This window comes from Bos mutus, chromosome 12 (assembly GCF_027580195.1).
Source record: "Bos mutus isolate GX-2022 chromosome 12, NWIPB_WYAK_1.1, whole genome shotgun sequence".
Lineage (NCBI taxonomy): Eukaryota > Metazoa > Chordata > Mammalia > Artiodactyla > Bovidae > Bos > Bos mutus.
The window spans coordinates 29,403,639-29,409,975 of NC_091628.1; positions in this window are offsets into that span (position 1 = coordinate 29,403,639).

Here is a 6,337-nt window from a genome sequence, read left to right on the forward strand (position 1 = left end):
GCAATGACAAAGAATGCTCAAACTACCACACAATTGCACTCATCTCACACGCTAGTAAAGTAATGCTCAAAATTCTGTAAGCCAGGCTTCAGCAATACATGAACTGTGAACTTCCAGATGTTCAAGCTAGTTTTAGAAAAGGCAGAGGAACCAGAGATCAAATTGCCAACATCCGCTGGATCATCGAAAAAGCAAGAGAGTTCCAGAAAAACATTTATTTCTGCTTTATTGACTATGCCAAAGCCTTTGACTATGTGGATCACAATGAACTGTGGAAAATTCTGAAAGAGATAGAAATACCAGACCACCTGACCTGCCTCTTGAGAGACCTGTATGCAGATCAGGAAGCAACAGAACTGGACATGGAACAACAGACTGGTTCCAAATAGGAAAAGGAGTACGTCAAGGCTGTATATTGTCACCCTGCTTATTTAACTTATATGCAGAGTACATCATGAGAAATGCTGAGCTGGAGGAAGCACAAGCTGGAATCAAGATTGCCGGGAGAAATATCAATAACCTCAGATATGCAGATGACACCACCCTTATGGCAGAAAGTGAAGAAGAACTAAAGAGCTTCTTGATGAAGTGAAAGAGGAGAGTGAAAAAAGTTGGCTTAAAGCTCAACATTCAGAAAACGAAGATCATGGCATCCAGTCCCATCACTTCATGGCAAATAGATGGGGAAACAGTGGAAACAGTGGCTGACTTTATTTTTCTGGGCTCCAAAATCACTGCAGATGGTGATTGCAGCCATGAAATTAAAAGACACTTACTCCTTGGAAGGAAAGTTATGACCAACCTAAACAGCATATTAAAAGGCAGAAACATTACTTTGTCAACAAAGGTCAATCTAGTCAAGGCTATGGTTTTTCCAGTGGTCATATATGGATGTGAGAGTTGGACTATAAAGAAAGCTGAGCACCGAAGAATTGATGCTTTTGAGCTATGGTGTTGGAGAAGACTCTTGAGAGTCCCTTGGACTTCAAGGAGATCCAACCAGTCCATCCTAAAGGAGATCAGTCCTGGCTGTTCATTGGAAGGTCTGATGTTGAAGCTGAAACTCCAATACCTTGGCCATCTCATGCAAAGAGCTGACTCATTGGAAAAGACTCTGATGCTGGGAGGGATTGGGGGCAGGAGGAGAAGGGGACGACAAAGGATAAGGTGGTTTGATGGCATCACCGACTCAGTGGACATGGGTTTGGGTGGACTCCAGGAGTTGGTGATGGACAGGGAGGCCTGGTGTGCTGCGGTTCATGGGGTTGCAAAGAGTCGGACACGACTGAGCAACTGAACTGAACTGAATGGGATGTTATATGTACATTCTAATTACACATTTGAGAAATAAATAAAATGCATATTTCAGTAATTCAGAATGTATTTATAAAATGAAAAGCCGTTTAGCAAAAATACACTTTTCACTGGGAAAAATAACAGACAAATGGATCTACACAAAGTGAAAATTAAGTTTGGGAGACTCCAGTCTGGAGGACAGTCCATAACAGGCTTTATCTGCCCTTCCTCCCCCAGAGCCGTTCATCTTCTGAGTTAAGATTTTAAAAATATGCTTTAATCGAGATCATTATGTCGACATTTGTTTTTTCATCCCACATCATCTTTAGCGAAGCTCTAAGCACTTAAAATTCTCTAATTGTCAGGTACTCAGTGAGAGTCGTCTGGAGCACTGGTGGTGGAAAGGTTTGTTGCAACACTTGCCATGACTGCTGTGGCAGTCCCCACACACAGCCGTTGCTTCTGAGGTGGTGCACACCCTTCTCATATTCACCTTGAGCTAGTCCTTCACCAAGCTGTGTTTCTTCTAGGAAGAATTTCTGAACAGCTTCAGCATCTTTAAAGTCAGGTAGCTCAGAAAGCCCAGCTCTCTCCTTGGCAAACTTCTACTTCTATTTTTCGTTTCTCGTGGCCTGTTCTTGAAGTTGGGGTCACTCGGGGCCCCACATCCGCAGGCAGTGATGGCGCTGTCCCGGCCCCCACCCACCCCACCCCACCCCACCCCACCCCCCGTCTTCGCTCCACCAAGGAGCCGGTCTGTGCAGCGGGGCCCTCGCAAAAAAAGCCTTTCACCACGAGGCCTCGGATCCTGGTGCACAGCTCAGTCCTCACACCTGCCGCGAGGGATGTGCCCCTTAGATTCATTTTGGAAAGCTGCCTACCTCGCTCAAATCTTTACCAGGACATTTTGCTGACAGTCTCCTAGTATTCTTGTCTCTAGATTCTGTCTATTCCAGCGTGTTAGTCGCTTAGTCATGTCCGACTCTTTGCGACCCCCTATACTGGAGCCCACCATGCTCCTCTGTCCTTGGGATTCCCCAGGCGAGAATACTGGAGTGAGTTGCCATGCCCTTCTCCAGGGGATCTTCCCAACCCAGGGATCGAACCCAGGTCTTCTGCATTGCAGACAGATTTTTTTTTTTTTTACCATCCGAGTTAACAGGGAAGTCCAGTAGATGTCTGTTCCCTAACACATTTGCTAAAATAATCACTTTAAGGAGACTAAGATCTTTAGAGTCGTTTATCATATCGGTCTCCTATATCAAGACATTTGCTCAAAATCTGTAGTTCTCAGCCTACTACTCAACACCTTTCCCTAAATAAACTAACAGCAAAAATCTCAGATTTGGGAACCAGTTGGTTCCTCACTAGAGGAAAAAAATAAAGAGCTCTGCATCCCCAAGTTGATCTTAGTTATTTTGTTTAGTCCATACTGACTTGTGCCATTTAACTATGACTTCACCTTTTTTTTTTTAACAGATATAGAACTGTATCTGTTCTTCTTCAGTGAGTTTTGGCAGTTTGTGTCTTCCAAGGAATTGCTCCATTTCATGTAAGTTTTTGAATTTATGTGATTAGAGTTATTCACAGTTTCCCTTGTAATATTTTAATGTATGTTGGGTCTGTAATGGTAACATTCTCTCACTCCTGATATAGTAATATGTTTCTGCTCTCATTTTCTTGATCAGTCTGTTTAGAAGTTTAGCAATTTTAGTGAGCTTTTCTCAGAATCAGCTTCTGGTTTTATTGATTTCACCATTGTTTTGCTATTTTCAATTTTACCTTTCTGCTATTTTCAATGTTATGGTTTTCTGCTCTTACCTTGGTTGTTCAGTCGATAAGTTGTATCTGACTCTTTGTGACCCCATGGACTGCAGCACACCAGGCTTCCCTGTCCTTCACTATCTCCCGGAGTTTGCCCAAACTCATGTCTGTTGAGTCAGTGATGCCATCCAACCATCTCATCCTCTGTCGTTGCCTTCTCCCCCTGCCCTCAATCTTCTCCAGCATCAGTCTTTTCCAGTGAGTCAGCTCGTTGCATCAGGTGACCAAAGTATTGGAGCTTCAGTTTCAATATCAGTCTTTCCGATGAATATTCAGGGTTGATTTCCTTATAGACTGATTTGATCTCCTTGCTCTCCATGGGACTCTCAAGAGTCCCTTGCTCTTATCTTTATTTATTTCTTATAAGTTTGGTTTTTTCTGCTCTTCCTTTCTAATTCCCTGAGATGGAATCAGTATTCATTTGAGGCCTCTTTTTTCCTAATACATGCATTTAATGGCATGTTTTCTTCTAAGCACTACTTTAAGCTTTATGTCGCAAATTTGATATGTTTTATTTTCATTTTCAGTTAATTTAAAATCTTTTCAAATTTCCTTTGATACTTGCTCTTTGACCCATGGATTATTTAGAAATATTTAATTTCTAAGGATTTGGAGATTTCCCAGAAATTTTTCTGTTGTTGATTTCTAGATTAATTCCTGTATGGTCAGAGAATACACTTTGTATGGTTTCCATACTGAATCTTTTAAAACTACGTTAGGGTTGTTTTATGACCCAGCATGTGGTCTGTCCTGCCAAGTGTTCCCGGTGCACTTGAAAAGAATGTGTATTCAGCTGTTCTTCAGTGGAGTGATATTGTTTGGTACTTCTGTGGTCTTGCTGATTTTTTTGTGTCCTTGTTCTATTGCTCAAAGAGGAAACTGAAAGCCTCCAGCTATGACTGTGCATTTATTTCTCCCTGCCATTCTTCCAGTTGTATCTTAATGTTTTTTTGGTTTTGATTTTTCTGTGTGTGCATACATATTAAAGATGATATGTCTTCTCAGTGCATTCACCTTGTCACTATGTAATGAGGCCTCTTTGTTCTTGTAATTTTCCTTGTTCAAATCCACTTTGCCTAGTACGAATAGATATAACCCAGTTTCCTTTTGGTAAGTGTTTGCTTAGTACACATTTTCCCATCCTTTTACTTTTAACCTATCTGTGTTAGGATATTTCAAGTGAGTCTCTTGACCACATATGTCTGAGTCTGAGGCTTTTTATGTTGTTGTTCAATTTAACGATCACTATCTTTTATTTGGTATGCTTAGAGCATTTATATTTAATAGAATTGTTGCTAAGGTGGTCTTTTGGTCTACCATTGTTTTGAGGTGACATGGCACACAGAAATAACCCAGTTATTAGCAGGGTTGAGAACCATTACCCGGGGCAAAGGAAACAGTGGTTCTGCCCGCTAGCATCACTCTCATGTCAGTCATGGTGGTTTAGTCACTAAGTTGTGTCCGACTCTTGTGACCCCATGGACTGTAGCCCGCCAGGCTCCTCTGTCCATGGGATTCTCCAGGCAGGAATACTGGAGTGAGTTGCCATTTCCTTCTCCACGTGTCGGTCATGCTCCTGTATAATTGGTGGGCCTTGTGGGGACCTCCTATGTCTGTTTCACCTCCAGTTTCTGTTGATGAGGCAGGGTGAGTCAGCAGAAGGGAGGGTCTGTGGTCACATACTTTGATCCAACCACACAGACAGGTGCTGGCCTACATTGTCAGGGCATAAATGATGGAATCTCAGTCTATTTCCCCATCTCTTTCTTATCTTTTAATGATTCTTTATTTTTTTTAATTAGGGAAGCAAGAGAACTGGTGTGTGTTCCTCCTTGGCAGTGTTCTATGTAAATTGATTTAAGTATCTCAGTTTGCCAGGTATTGGATCCTTAAACAAGATATTTTATTTTTCTGGGTCTTACTTAGTTTCTTTAGCTAAATGATAGAAATAAGTATATTTATTGCAATTCAACTAGACTTGATAACATCTACAATTACTGCATGTTAACACACTTTTAAGAAGAGATTTGTTTATTTAATAAGCTCTGACGATACTGTTTGCCAGCCATTATTCTAGCAATGTACAAATATGAATTCATTTAATTTTAATAACAATATGATGTGGGTATTATTTTCCTCATTTTTAAAGGTGGAGTAATTTACCCAATGTTACAAAGCCATAAAGGGCAGAGCTGAGGCCAGGGTCTGTGTTCTTAACTGCCATGCACACTGCCTTATATTTGGGATTAGATGTCAAGCTTTAACAGAAAAAGAAATTAATGTCCCTCACTAAAAAGGACAGTCATTTGTATTGAAGCAGCAGCTTGCATTGTGCTAAGTCACTTCAGTCGTGTCCGACTCTTTGTGACCCCCATCGACTGTAGCCCACCAGGCTTCTCTGTCCATGGGGTTTTCCAGGCAAGAATACTGGAGTGGGTTGCCATTTCCTCCTCCAGGGATCTTCCCAACCCAGGGATTGAACCATCGTCTCTTAGTTTTCCTGCATTGGCAGGCAGAACCTAGCACCACCTGCATTATCCAACATTAAATAATACTCATGCCTAGTGATTTTTACTCTCTATGTAACACACAGTATGCAGACACACGTATTGACTGCTGACTTGACACACAATTACTGATCTGTTTGCCAAACTGACAAAACACAGAGAGCAAGTAATGGTCAACCATTTACATTTGGCCTGTGAATATCTAATATGCTTGAGCAAGGTGGAGAGGATTCCCCTTTCTAAATGTCCTTTCCCTCATCCATTTACTAAATCGTCCCTCAGACATTCTGCAAGAGGTCAGTAAGTTTTCTCTGACTTTATCTCATTAAAACTATCATTTCCTGTAGTTCCGAAATCATTTTTCTCTTTTAGTCTTTATGAATCTTTAACTCCTGTTTGTTCGGTGAACTCTCTACTCCAGGTTATACATGCTGTCAGCTCAGGGGTGGCAGATGGGTTTTATCTGGAGGGTCAACTCTGGACAGCTGTGTCTCCCTTGGAGCAATGGATAAAAGAGCTCTGAGCTGGCTCCTGGTTTAATGGAGCATCTTCTGCAGGGGGCCAGGGGAGGCATGGCCACACGGTGACACTTGTTTCCATCCTGTGGCCCAGATTCTTACTCACTACTCTGCGTCTAACCATCAGAGTACAATAATAATCATGAGGGATTCAGACCCCGTTGTTAGCGGATCTTCAGATGCTGAGAAACA